The sequence below is a fragment of the Salvelinus sp. IW2-2015 genome, unplaced genomic scaffold (genome assembly GCF_002910315.2).
Source record: "Salvelinus sp. IW2-2015 unplaced genomic scaffold, ASM291031v2 Un_scaffold3956, whole genome shotgun sequence".
In the NCBI taxonomy this organism is placed as follows: Eukaryota; Metazoa; Chordata; class Actinopteri; order Salmoniformes; family Salmonidae; genus Salvelinus; species Salvelinus sp. IW2-2015.
Window position 1 is genome coordinate 33,696 of NW_019945230.1, and position 14,746 is coordinate 48,441.

General features: G+C 42.4%; 1 pseudogene; it reads left to right on the forward strand.

The window, feature by feature from the left end:
- The window catches only part of LOC112076718 (disintegrin and metalloproteinase domain-containing protein 10-like), a 30,839-nt pseudogene extending 17,540 nt beyond the window's left edge, over positions 1-13,299 (forward strand).
- The last annotated feature ends 1,447 nt before the right edge of the window (positions 13,300-14,746 follow it).

Sequence of the window (14,746 nt, forward strand, 5' to 3'; positions counted from 1 at the left end):
AGCGTCCACGAGGACTCTGTGCTCTAGACTAGAGCGTCCACGAGGACTCTGTGCTCTAGACTAGAGCGTCCACGAGGACTCTGTGCTCTAGACTAAAAGTTTTGACATCCATTGTTTTGATTCGTAACTTTAGAATTAACAACTGGCTTTTGACCCGGACTATATCGTCTGGTGGGAAGTACGAAATAAAACACATTTTCTCAGTAAAATCAAGTTTTAATTGAAAACATGTTGTTAATCTTTTTTTTTTAAATGTTTATGTTGGCAACTGTTTTCTAAAAGCAATAAGACCCTCGAAGCCAGGGGTTATGGTGATCACTCCCTCCTAAGGGTTTTTCCCAGCTCTTTTGGTTTCACCTCGGGCCTCAGAACAGCCCTTGGTCGGCTGTTATCACACGATAATCCCCCGGGTTCTCATTCCTTATTGCTTAAGTATTCGTCAATTGTACACATGGTCGAACCGAAATGTACCTTCCGCTTTATCCCCTACCCCTCCGAATGACACGAATACACGTACAAGTTGGAGATGTGTCTGTCCCTGTGCTATGTACACCTCATTTGGAGATTCATTTTGGGGAGAAGTCACTGRTGTTGATCAACTCAAAATTCTCTCCTTTTTACTGTTAGTGTTTGAGGAGCTAACCAGAACGTAATGAATTTCGTTCTTCAATTATTTACAGTGCTACTTTTTGAGTTTTTTTTTTTCTCCCCTCCAACATCGTTTAATATGCAGGAAAGCCGCACCGTTTTTTAAGGTGACCTCATTTTGCTGTTTGAGTTGGAAATAATATTCACTGCCCTTGTACGGTCAAAAAATAGATGTTTTAATTTTATTTTCTGCTGGGCCAATACCCTTGTCTTTTATCCCTCTCCCTTTCTTTTTCATTTTCATTCTTCTCCCYTGAGTCCTGTGAAACACAGGGCTAGTTCCATCCAGAGTTTTATTATATTCTTATGGATTTATTTGACCTTTTTTAATTTATGTTATCAGGGTAGGACCTATGTTATTATAAACACCAACCCACTCTATAATAACAACCTGAATCATCGTGTTGCCATGTTCAGACTATAGAAATAGATTCTATAGAATGGAAATTCTATAGTTTATATTTCCGTGATTCAGAGACTCACTCTCTCAGGTCTGAAGGCACCACGTTTTAGTGCCACGTGTTAATAACATAGTACAGGGTGACAGGAGAAAAAGGGGGTTTTGAGATGAGACTCTTATCACGAGCCATTGAAACACCATATAACTGAAACGTTGAATCTCAGTGGGTGTATTCAGAATTTAATTGTTGTCCTCCACATTTTTTTGTTGTTGCTCTATATCATAATAGAACCTAACACTGATAAACAAGAATATTTATAAAGGTTGTTTTAGGACGTGTCTTCCAGACAGCTACTGGGGATTCTCATAAATTAAACTAAACATCATATATATCTATATATCAGGTGATTGTTTATTTAATATGTCAATGTGTTTGTATCTGTCCCTCCTCAAATAAGTCCATACAGAAAGGTGGCATGAATGACTTGAATGACTTGAATGACTTGAATGACTTGAATGACTTGGTACTAAACCTGCTCTGTTTCCGTCCGTCAGACACTTCAACCTGAGGATGAGGAGAGACACCAGTCTGTTTGCGGAGGACCTGAAGGTGTCCGTAGGAGGCCAGGAGGTGATCTATGACACCTCTCACATTTACACAGGAGAAATATATGGTGAGACTGGAGGACGCTTCACCTCATATGTCTGTTTCTGTGTTCCTTCTATGTGTTTTATATCTAACCCTGGCCTGTATGCTACATTTAATGTTCCTTCTTGTTGATTTATATGATTCGTAAGCCCTTTGGGCACTTGTCAAGTACGCATCACTGTTACAAACTGTCCTCACTTGCATATAGTGTACCATTATATTTATACTAACCCTGGCCTTGTATGCTACATTAATGTTCCTTCTATGTGTTATATATCTAACCCTGGCTTTGTATGTACATTATAATGTTCCTTCTATGTTATAAACCGTAACCCATTATAACATACAACATACTTAACAACTTACAACTTTTAGCAATCAATGCTATAGCTTAACATTTTAATGTCCTATCTTAAATAAAACTACGACCAGTAAATATTACCTAAATTCTCCAACCACTGCCTGACTGCTTTAGATATTAATGATGAACATTTAGCATTACAATCGGTTACCTAATGTACCATTCCAATTGATAAAATGCATACTTACAGCTTAACCAGATTCATTAACCCTCACCTTTAATGAACATCAGACCAACGTAAACATTAAAACAGAATTCTACAACAATCAGATGTTTTTCCTATCAATATATGCTTAGGTGACTTATCTAAGTATCCATAACACTCGTCAGGCTTAAGCAATTGTACACCATAACCACTTTAACAGACATTTTTAGTCCTCACAAACATATGAACAGACACGCAAACTTACCGCTTTTAAATAAAAAAGAGAACAAACATGTAAACAGCATTAACGCATGGTGCTACAACAGGAGGAGCGGATACATTCTATAAACAGAATGTAACAGATCAGCGTGTTACCTAAACATAGTAATCACCCTATATATGACTAGAAACAACCGTTGCACTCAGGGAATGTTAGCAGAGGCCTAAGTGTTAGCACCAGTTAGTACATTAACAGACATTAAATGTAACATTAGCCTTTAACCACATACATTGTGGTACAAATTAATGTTAAAACAAAGGCGTTAAAACAAACATATAATCACGCGAGTACTGTGAGAGGTGCATGCTCACATGGTTAACGATACCGAAGCCAGATTGGATGTGAGCAAAATATGAGGATTGAGGCCGCCACTGCGAAAGCAGAGCATAGTTAACGCCTGGAGGTAAGTCGACCAATGGTTAAAGAGTAGCGGTGAAGGACGATGTGGACTAACGGCATGGATCCTGGTCTTAACGGTACTGAGACTTGGGTATATGGGCATAGGATCATAAGCTTCCTTCTATGAGTACCCCAATAAATATAATCTGCAACTCCTGGGGTCCTGTAAAAATAAAATCAAGTAAAGCACAGTTAACTGTATACTTTCTATGGGTACCGTAGTGATAGACTCGGGTATATCTAACCCTAGCCTTCCGGTATGGTACATTTAAGGTTCCTTCTATGTTGTTAAGATGGAGTAATCTAAGCTCGCGAATCCGGTAAGACTATAAGGTAAGTGTCAGTGAGCCATTGTGGAGGCTGACGTATTAAAGTTAAGAGAAAATAGTGTATGTGTGGATCTGCGCGTTCCTACTAATGTGTTAAAAATATATATCTTCAAAGCTCCGGGGCACTTGTTATGCTATCAATTAATGCTTTCCTTTGCTTATAAGTATGTGCAGGAGCGGATTGTGAGGAGCGGCTGGTAACGTTATATCGTAAGACCACTGGAGGCCTGTGTATGTATCGTCGGTAGCAGATTGTACATGGGTGTCGCTTCTATGCTGTTATATATCTAATCTCACGGCATGGCCTATAGGGCATTAAGCTAACATTTAAACTCTTCCTTTCTATTAAGTAATATATACTCTACCCCTGTGCCTGTATGCTACATTAATGTTCCTTCTATGTGTTATATATCTAACCCTGGCCTGTATGCTACATTAATGAACAGGTCTAGGTAGTCCCTCCCTCAGTCTGCTTCTTCTATTGGGGGTCTATTGTATACTGGCCTCCACTCCAGCTGTTCTAGGAGTTTTGCAGATGAAGCTTCTGGATTGAAAATAGGGTGTTGAGGTCTGGTATCACAAGACTAAATGACTACGCCCCTGCTTTCTCTTATCTCCAGGTGAAAAGGGCACATTGAGCCATGGTTCGGTAGTGGATGGCAAGTTCGAGGGCTTCATCCAGACGTACCAGGGGAAGTTCTACGTAGAGCCAGCGGAGAGATATCTGAAGGACCGGGATGTTCCCTTCCACTCCGTTATCTACCACGAGGATGACATCAGTGAGTACTGTGGGGGGGTGTGTGTGTGTGTGGGGGGGGTCAAAGACCTATCCTTCCACTCTTTACACCCAATCCTCTACTGCTTCTGTACCCATACAAACACACAGGCTTTGGTGTACCCTTTTGTCACATTTTAATTGTGTGAGTGCATGCTTGTTCCTGTTCCATCTGGAGGATAGAGACAGCCTCAGTGCTGTCCCCTAGGGAGAGGAGACACTCATTAGCTGAGTGACTGGGTGTATTAAAAAAAGCCCTCTCAATCTGATTGGCCTTCAGGCCCGTCAATCAACCGCTGATGCCGACCAATCAACTCCAACTCAGCTGTTCCACTGTTCATACCGRACCTTATTCCTTTGTTCCATGGGCTATCAAAACGCCGCAGTGAGACATTCGAGGTGGGGTCCTGGTGACTCCCCTCCGTTCTATTGGCTAATGTCCAGTCACTGGAGAATAAGATGGATGAGCTTTGTTCCAGAGTCTCTGATCAGAGAGACTTGAAAAGCTATAATATTCAATGTCTTACTGAAACGAGGCTGGATCGGACTGGAGCTTCGGGGGAAAACGAAAGGACAGTGAGTGTTTTTTTTTCTTCTTCTCATAAATAACAACTAGTGTGCTGCTTCCAGTGTGAAGGARATCYGGAGCTTTWGCTCACCTGCTCTACCAAGAGRGTTCTCATCTGTAATTATCACGTCAGCTGCAGTCCGATCCTGCTGCTGCGGACCTCAAACGCTCTGGCTTGGGATATACTAACCCAAATGAGACACTGGTCACTTTTTATTAACGTTTACACGTTGTTTTACCCACTTCATATGTATATACTGAATTCTRGTSAAGTTCATCCTATTCAACTATTACTGTACATATACTATTGTATCCATGTATTCTACAGACCTGTTTACTCGTTTAAAAAAAAAAAGAGTCCTATATCGACATAACCTGAAAGGCCGCTCATCAAGGAAGAAGCCACTGCTCCAAAACTGCCATAAAAAAGCCAGACTACGGTGTGCAACTGCACATGGAAATTCTGTCTACTATTATTCTGACATTTCACATTCTTCAAATAAAGTGGTGATCCTAACTGATCTAAGACAGGGAATTTTTACTAGGATTAAATGTCAGGAATTGTGAAACTGAGTTTAAATGTATTTGGCTAAGGTGTATGTAAACTTCCGACTTCATCTGTACCTTATTTACATAAGTATTCAGACCCTTCTGCTATGAGACTCAAAATTGAGCTCAGGTACATCCTGTTTCCATTGATCATCCTTGAGATGTTTCTACATCTTGATTGGAGTCCACCGGTGGTAAATTCAATTGATTGGACAGGATTTGGAAAGGCACACACAAGTTCCTCTGTGGAGATGGGAGAATCTTCCAGAAGGACTACCATCTCTCCACCAATCAGGCCATTATGGTAGAGTGGCCAGACAGAAGCCACTCCTTAGTAAAAGGCACATGACAGCCCGCTTGGAGTTTTCCAAAAGGGACCTAAAGACTCTCAGACCATGAGAAGCAGATTTCTCTAGTCTGATGAAACCAAGATTGAACTCTTTGGTCTGAATGCCAAGCGTCATGTCTGGAGGAAACCTAGCACCATCCCGACGGTGAAGCATGGTGGTGGCAGCATCATGCTGTGGAGATGTTTTTCAGTGGCAGGGACTGGGAGACTAGTTAGGATCAAGGGAAAGATGAATGGCGCAAAGTACAGTGAGATCCTTTGATGAAACCTGCTCCAGAGTGCTCAGGACCTCAGACTGGGGCAAAGGTATCACTTTCCAACAGGACAATGACCTAAGCAACACAGCCAAGACAACGCAGGACTGAATGTCCTTGAGTGGCCCAGCCAGAGCCCGGACTTTGAACCCGATCGAACATCTCTGTAGAGACCTGAAAATAGTGTACAGCGACTCTCCCATCAAACCTGACAGAGCTTGAGAGGATCTGCAGAGAATAAGGGGAGAAACTCCCCAATAAAGGGGCCAAGCTTGTAGCATCATACCCAAGAAGACTCGAGGCTGTAATCGCTGCCAAAGGTGCGTCAACAAAGTCTGATGTAAAGAGCCTGATTACTAATGATAATGAGAATATTTCAGCTTTTATTATATATATTTTGCAGACCATTTCTAAAACCTATGTTTGCTTTGACATTATGGGATCTTTTGATGAGGAAAAACTGGGACTTTGAAAACGTTTGGTAAAATCGGTAAAATGCATAATATCTGATATTTTTAAATTTTTTATGTATCCGTTATTTTTTTTATTTTTTTATTTTTTAAACCTTTATGTAACTAGGCAAGTCAGTTAAGAACACATTCTTATTTACATTGACGGCCTACAATAAGTGGAAAAAGTACAGGGCTCTGAATACATTCCGAATGCTCTGTACTATATATTGGGCTCCCGAGTGGCGCAGCGGTCTAAGGCACTGATTCTYAATGCAAGAGGCGTCACTACAGTCCCTGGTTCGAATCCAGGCTGAATCACATCCACCCGTGATTGGAAGTCCCATAGAGCAGCGCATAATTGGCCCAGCGTCGTCTGGGTTTGGCCGGGGTAGGCGTCATTGTAAATACGAATTTGTTCTTAACCTACTTAAAAATATATATATAATGTGGACACACCTACTCGTTGAAGTTTTTTTATTTTTTGTACTTTTTTCTACATTGTAGAATAATAGTGAAGACATCAACACTATGAAATAACACATGGAATCATGTAGTAACCACAAAAGTGTTTAACAAATCAAAATATATTTTACATTTGAGATTCTTCAAAGTAGCCACCCTTTTCCTTGATGACAGCTTTGCACACTCTTGGCATTCTCTCAACCAGCTTCATGAGGAATGCTTTTCCAACTGTCTTGAAGGAGTGCCCACAAGGGCGAGGATCTCCTTCCAGGGAGACATCAGGGATTGTAACATACTCGGTTTCACGGAAACATGGCTCTCTCTGGATATACTGTCCTTGTTCATACAGCCAGCTGGGTTCTCAGTACATCACACAGACAGGAATAAAGAACTCTCTGGATGTACTGTCCCCATCCATACAGCCAGCTGGGTTCTCAGTACATCGCGCAGACAGGAATAAAGAACTCTCTGGATATACTGTCCCCATCCATACAGCCAGCTGGGTTCTCAGTACATCGCGCAGACAGGAATAAAGAACTCTCTGGACATACTGTCCCCGTCCATACAGCCAGCTGGGTTCTCAGAACATCGCACAGACAGGAATAAAGAACTCTCTGGGAAGAAGAAAGGCGGGGGTGTATGTCTCATGATTAACTACTCATGGTGTGATTGTGATGATGTACAGGAACTCAAATCCTTTTGTTCAACCGACCTAGAATACCTCACAATCAAATGCCGACCGTATTACCTCCCAAGAGAATTATCTAGGGGTATATTGAGGGGTATATTCCCCCTCAAGCCGATACCACGACGGCCCTCAWGGAACTACACTGGACTTTATGCAAACTGGAAACCACATATCCTGAGGCCGCATTTATTGTAGCTGGGGATTTTAAAAAGCTAATTTTGAGGAAAACGCTACCTAAGTTCTACCAACACATTGACTGTAGTACTCGCGCTGGAAAAACACTGGACCACTGCTACTCTCCCTCTCGAGATGCCTACAAAGCCCTCCCCTGACCTCCCTTTGGCAAATCAAATCACAACTCCATTTTGCTCCTCCCTTCCTATATGTGTAGACAAAGAGGCAGATGATCATGCCCAACGGTGACCACTCCTCCCCAGGGCTTGAGTTCACTCCTTCTCATGCTGTTAACGCTAATCAACATTTCGCCTACAAGTCCCTCCTTCTGGGCTTTCCTCCTCCGTGGCCGACTAGTAAGACATTTAAACGCATTAACCCTCGCAAGGCTGCCGGACGAGACGGCATCCCTAGCCACGTCCTCAGGGCATGCGCAGACCAGCTGGCTGGATTGTTTACAGACATATTCAATCTCTTCCTATCCAAGATGTCCACCATTGTTCTTGTACCCAAGAAAGCAACATTTATTTAACCTTTATTTAACTAGGCAAGTCAGTTAAGAACAAATTATTATTTACAATGACGGCCTAGGAACAGTGGGTTAACTGCCTTGTTCAGGGGCANTTAACCTTTATTTAACTAGGCAAGTCAGTTAAGAACAAATTATTATTTACAATGACGGCCTAGGAACAGTGGGTTAACTGCCTTGTTCAGGGGCAAAACGACAGATTTTTACCTTGTCAGCTCGGGGATTCAATCTAGCAACCTTTCGGTTACTGGCCCAACGCTCTAACCACTAGGTTATCTGCCGCCCCTCATTAGGCTACCTGCCGCCCCACTAAAGGTAACTGAACTAAATGACTATCGCCCCGTAGCACTCACTTCTGTCATCATGAAGTGTTTCAAGAGGCTAGTTAAAGATCATATCACCTCTACCTTACCTGATACCCATGGCACTGCACTCTGCCCTATCCCATCTGGACAAGAGGAATACCTATGTAAGAATGCTGTTTATTGACTACAGCTCAGATTTCAACACAATAGTACCCTCCAAACTCATCATTAAGCTCGAGGCCCTGGGTCTGAAACCCGCCCTGTTCAACTGGGTCCTGGACTTCCTGACGGGCCGAGCCCCAGGTGGTGAAGGTAGGAAACAACACCTCCACTTCGCTGATCCTTAACACTGGAGCCCCACAAGGGTGCGTGCTCAGCCCTCCATGACACCTACAGCACCGGATGTCACAGGAAAGCCAAAAAGATCATCAAGGACATCAACCACCCGAGCCACGTTCTGTTCACCCCGCTATCATCCAGAAGGTGAGGTCAGTATAGGTATACTGACCTCAGAAGCAGTCTCTCGGTCCATCTCAAGGCCATCAGACTGTTAAATAGCCATCACTGCCCGGCTTCCACCCAGTTATGCAGCCCTGCACCTTAGAGGCTGCTGCCCTATATACATAGACTTGGCATCACTGGCCACTTTAATAATGGAACACTAGTCACTTTAATAATGTTTCCATACTGCTTTACTGCTTACATCATCTCATATGTATATACTGTTTTCTATACTACTGTATTTTAGTCAATGCCTCTCCGACGTTGCTCGATCTAATATTTATATTTCTTAATTACATTCTTTTAATTTTAGATTTGTGTGTATTGTTGTGAATTGTTAGATACTACTGCACTGTTGGAGCTAGGAACACAAGCATTTCTCTACACCATCTGCTAAATATGTGTATGTGACCAATAAAATTTGATTTGATTTGACATATGCTGAGCACTTGTTGGCTCTTTTCCTTCACTCTGCGGTCCAACTCATCCCAAACCATCTCAATTGGTTGAGGTCGGTGATTGTGGAGGCCAGGTTATCTGATGCAGCATTCCATCACTCTCCATTCTTGGTCAAATAGCCCTTACACAGCCTGGAGGTGTGTTTTGGGCATTGTCCTTTTAAAAAACAAATGATAGTCCCACTAAGCGCAAACCAGATGGGATGGCGTATCGCTGCAGAATGCTTTGGTAGTCATGCGGTTAAGTGTGCCTTGAATTCTAAATAAATAACTGACAGTGTCTCCAGCAAAGCACCATCACACCTCTCCTCCATGCGTCACGGTGGGAACCACACATGCAGAGATCATCGGTTCACCTACTCTGCGTCTCACAAAGACACGGCAGTTGGAACCAAAAATCTCAAATTTGGACTCATCAGACCAAAAGGACAGATTTCCACACATCTAATGTCCATTGCTCGTGTTTCTTGGCCCAAGCAAGTCTCTTCTTCTTATTGGTGTCCTTTATAGTTGTTTCTTTGCAGCAATTGACCACGAAGGCCTGATTCATGCAGTCCCTCTGAACAGTTGATGTTGAGATGTGTCTGTTACTTGAACTCTGTGAAAATTTATTTTAGACTGCAATTCTGAGCTGGTAACTGAACTGTATAATGATTATCCTCTGCAGCAGAGGTAACTCTGGGTCTTCCTTTCCTGTGGCGGTCCTCATGAGAGACCGTTTCATCATAGTGCTTGATGGGTTTTTGCGACTGCAACTAAAGAAACTTTAAAATTCTTCAAATTCTCCGGATTGACTGACCTTCATGTCTTAAAGTAATGATGGACTGTTGTTTCTCTTTGCTTATTGAGCTGTTTCTGCCTAAATATGGACTTGGTCTTTTACCAAATAGGGCTGTTCTCTGTATACCACCCCTACCTTGTCACGACACAACAAGGTGTAGAGTGAGTAAGATTTATATGAGCTTTTAGTAAAATGTTATCTAAACAATTCATGTCCATCTCTCTCCCCTAGACTATCCCACAAGTATGGTCCGGAGGGGGCTGTGCCGGCCACTCAGTGTTTGAGAGGATGACAAAGTACCAAGCAACTGCCATAGAGAAGCCAGACAAGGTGATTTTAACACACCATTTTTGGAAACTTTCCCCAAAAACCCCTAGACTTTCCAGAATTCCCAGTTGGAAGATTCCCTGAATCGGAAGGAAAAGGCAGGAAACTTGGTATCGTTCAACCAGGACTTCTGGGAGTTTTGGGAAAAGTCACTGGAATTGTTTAACCCATACACATTATACGATAGTGGTTTTCAACGTAAGGAGCAGTAAGCATGGAACTGGAAGGGAAACAAATGCAGTACTCATAGCTTTGTTTCCTCTATTGAGCTATGTGATGATACTCCGTGTAAGTATTTTTAATTGGAGTGGATACTAACATACTGCATATTGCATCAACTTCTTGCCTCAACATCTCATCTGAGCTTCAGCCAAAAGGGGTTTATAACACTATAATACTATATAAGAGAGTGGATTTATTATCCCCATGGGAAATGTTGGTACAATACAGTCTACAATAACAATATTTAATCCTTTACATCTCTCTCCTCATCCTCCTCCTCTTCATCATCCCTCCTCCTCCCAGGAGCTCCATTCTGAGGAGGCGTCCAGTGACCCGGTGTTGCTGAGGAAGAGGAGGATGGCTCAGATAGAAAAGAACACCTGTCAGCTCTTCATCCAGACAGACCACCTCTCTTCAAGTACTACAAGACCAGGGAAGCTGTTATCGCACAGGTGTACTGGGATACATACACACACACACTAGTCCTCAATAACACCAAGTGGATTATGGGAAAACATGTCAACAATGCTTTCAGAGTTTTGCAGTTTTTTCTATTCCATAATAATGATGTGAATACTGATGTATGTTATGTCTCAGATCTCTAGTCACGTCAAGGCTATAGATGCCATCTACCAGGGAACAGACTTCATGGGCATCCGTAACATCAGCTTTATGGTCAAGAGGATACGGGTGAGTCCCTCCCTACCTAGTTGTTTGACCTGGCATCAATCAAATTAAATTATATTTCTAAAACCCTTTTTTTTTCTCACAAAAACAGTTGTCACAAAGTGCATTCCGTTTTAGCGATTCAAAGTCTCCACTGTCCCTCGGCCTCTTCTCCTCTTTAAACTTGTTAGTTCAGCAGTCATCACCATCACTTCCTGTGTTCTGTCATGATGTCACTTCCTGTTTCCACGTCTTATCAACACAACATTTGACCACTCCCTGCTCCAGATCAACACCACTACAGATGAGCGGGACCGATCCAACCCATTCCGCTTCGCTAACATCGGCGTGGAGAAGTTCCTAGAGCTGAACTCTGAGCAGAACCATGACGACTACTGTCTGGCCTACGTCTTCACTGACAGGGACTTTGATGATGGTGTTTCTGGGTCCTTCGGAGCTCCTGCAGGTCCATAAGACTTCCTTTTCACTATTTACACACATTACAGTTACACTTCTTACACCCTGTAGATCAACAGCAGATATTACACGCTGGAATGACAGACGTTGTCATGGAATCAGTCAGTCTTTCTGTCTTATGAAATTAGCCCTATTCCTGWCTTTTTATTATTGAGYATCTCTCCTACTTTTTCCCTTSTTTRCTGAGTCTTTTTATTTGATAAACTTGTGTTATCCAGTTTTGTATTWYCAAATTGGGTTCATCATTATGAGAGGATAATCCTACCCCTCACTAATACTTGACTGTGTATCCACAGGGAGTTCTGGAGGGATCTGTGAGAAAAGTAAGCTGTACTCTGACGGGAAGAAGAAGTCCCTGAATACCGGCATCATCACAGTGCAGAACTACGCCTCTCACGTCCCTCCTAAAGTCTCACACATCACCTTCGCACATGTAATAGGACACAACTTTGGCTCGCCTGTGAGTTAGATGCATTATTTATTTAACTTGGCAAGTCAGTTAAGAACAAATTCTTATTTTACAATGACAGCCTACCCCAGGCCCAAACCCTAACCCGGATGACGCTGGGCCRGWTGTGATACAGCTTGGAATCGAACCAGGGTCTGTAGTGACGCCTCTAGCACTGAGATGCTGYGCCACTTGGGATAACCTAGGCTGATGGGAGATCTCATATACTGTGTATACACAGGCAGCCCAAATCTTCTTTTTTTCCCCCAGTAATTGGTCTTTTGACAATATTTGGGTAAAAGATGAGAATTGGCCTGCCGTGTACACAGCCATAGAGCTCTTCTTTCTCTGTGTTGTCTCTGTTTATCTGCTGTCGTTACTGGATGTAGAGATTTACAGGAAATGTCATGTCTGGGAGATGAGTTGTAGTTTTGGTGTTTGTGTAAACTGTTACGAGCCTGTGAATCTTTTTTTCTTAGAGGACAATTTATGAAACTTTTATTTTGACCGGGAAGTCATACTGAGACTAGGCTCTCTTTTTTACAGATGAGTCCTGCATAAAATACATCAAACACAAAATATACAACATTACAAAACATAATTAAGAAAAACATAAATTTTTATTTATTTAACCAGTTAAGAATTAAGAACAAATTCTTATTTACAATGACGGCCTACACCAGCCAACGCTGGGGCCAATTGCGCACCGCGCTATAGGACTCCCAATCACGGCCGGTTGTGATACAACATGGATTTATCAGAGGTCTCCGATCATTACTMAACAGACCAAAAGGGGGACCAGAACATCTCATTTCAGAGAGCTCTGTGAGTTGTTCCACATAAAGGGTGCAAGATTAAAAAAACTAAAATATCAGTCTTTCCCAACTCTGGAGACCGAAGGGGCCTCTAGTGTTATCCAAGCCGGGTTTGGTCATGTGTACGTCTAATTGAATTAATGATGATAGATAAAGTTACGTTACAGCCTTTTTAAAATGTATTAAAGCTTTTTTTTTCTTTCTTATCAATCTACACACAATACCCCATAATGACAAAGCAAAAAGTGATTTTTGCTAATTTATTTAAATAAAACAAGAAATCATATTTACATAAGTATTCAGACCCTTTACTCAGTACTTTGTTGAAGCACCTTTGCAGGATTACAGCCTCGTCTTCTTGGGTTGACGCTACAAGCTTGGCACACCTGTATCTGGGGAGTTTCTTCCATTCTTCTCTAGATCTCTCAAGCTCTGCAGGTTGGATGGGGAGCGTGCTGCACAGCTATTTTCAGGTCTCCAGAGATGTTCGATCGGGTTCAAGTCCGGGCTCTGTCTGGGTCATCAAGGACTTCAGAGACTTGTTCCGAAGCCACTCTTGCTTGTCTTGGCTGTGTGCTTTGTGTCATTGTCGTTGGAAGGTGAACCTTTGCCCCAAGTCTGAGGTCCTTACAGGAATCTCTCTGTACTTTGCTCCGTTCATCTTTCCTCGATCCTGACGTTGATGTTGATGTTCCACCACCATGCTTCACCGTAGGGATGGTGCCAGGTTCCTCCAGACGTGACGCTTGGCATTCAGGCCAAAGAGTTAAATCTTGGTGACATCAGACCAGAGAATCTTGTTTCTCACATCCCTGACCAAGGCCCTTCTCCCCCGATTGCTCAGTTTGGCCAGGCGGCCAGCTCTAGGAAGAGTCTTGGTGGTTCCCTTCCCCATTTAAGAATGATGGAGGCCACTGTGTGCTTGGGGACCTTCAATGCTGCAGAAATGTTTTGGTACCCTCCCAGATTTGTGCCTCGACACAATCTGTCTCGGGGTTCTATGGACAATTCCTTCTACTCATGGCTTGGTTTTTGCTCTGACATGCACTGTCAACTGTGGGACCTTAAATAGACAGTGTGTGCCTTTCCAATCATGTCAAATAATTGAATTTACCACAGGTGGACTCCAATCAGTTGTAGAAACCTCTCAAGGATGATAAATGGAAACAGGATGCACCTGAGCTCAATTTCAAGTCTCATAGCAAAGGGTCTGAATCATTTTTTTTAGTTAAATTTGCAAAAATGACTAAACTGTTTTGTTGCTGAAAAAAATATATTTAATCATTTTAGAATAAGACTGTAACGTAACAAAATGTGTAAAAAGTCAAGGGCTCAGAATACTTTCCATTATCCATTATTGGTGTCACTTGTTAATCCACTTCTATCAGTGTAGATGAAGGGTAGGAGACCGGTTAAAGAAAGATCTTCAAGCCTTGAGACATTTGAGACATGGATTGTGTATGTGCCATTCAGAGGGTGAATGGGCAAGACAAAAGATTTAAGTGCCTTTGAACAGGGTTCGGTAGAGGTGCCAGACGCACCGGTTTGTGTCAAGAACTGCAACGCTGCTGTGTTTTTCAACTTCATCAGTTACCTGTTTTGTATCAAGAATGTTCCACCACCCAAAGGACATCCAGCCAACTTGACACAACTGTGGGAAATACAGTCCTGGACAAAAATATTGGCATTTGCACTCTTTTCAAATACTGCACAATTTCTTCTAGAAAACTGTTGA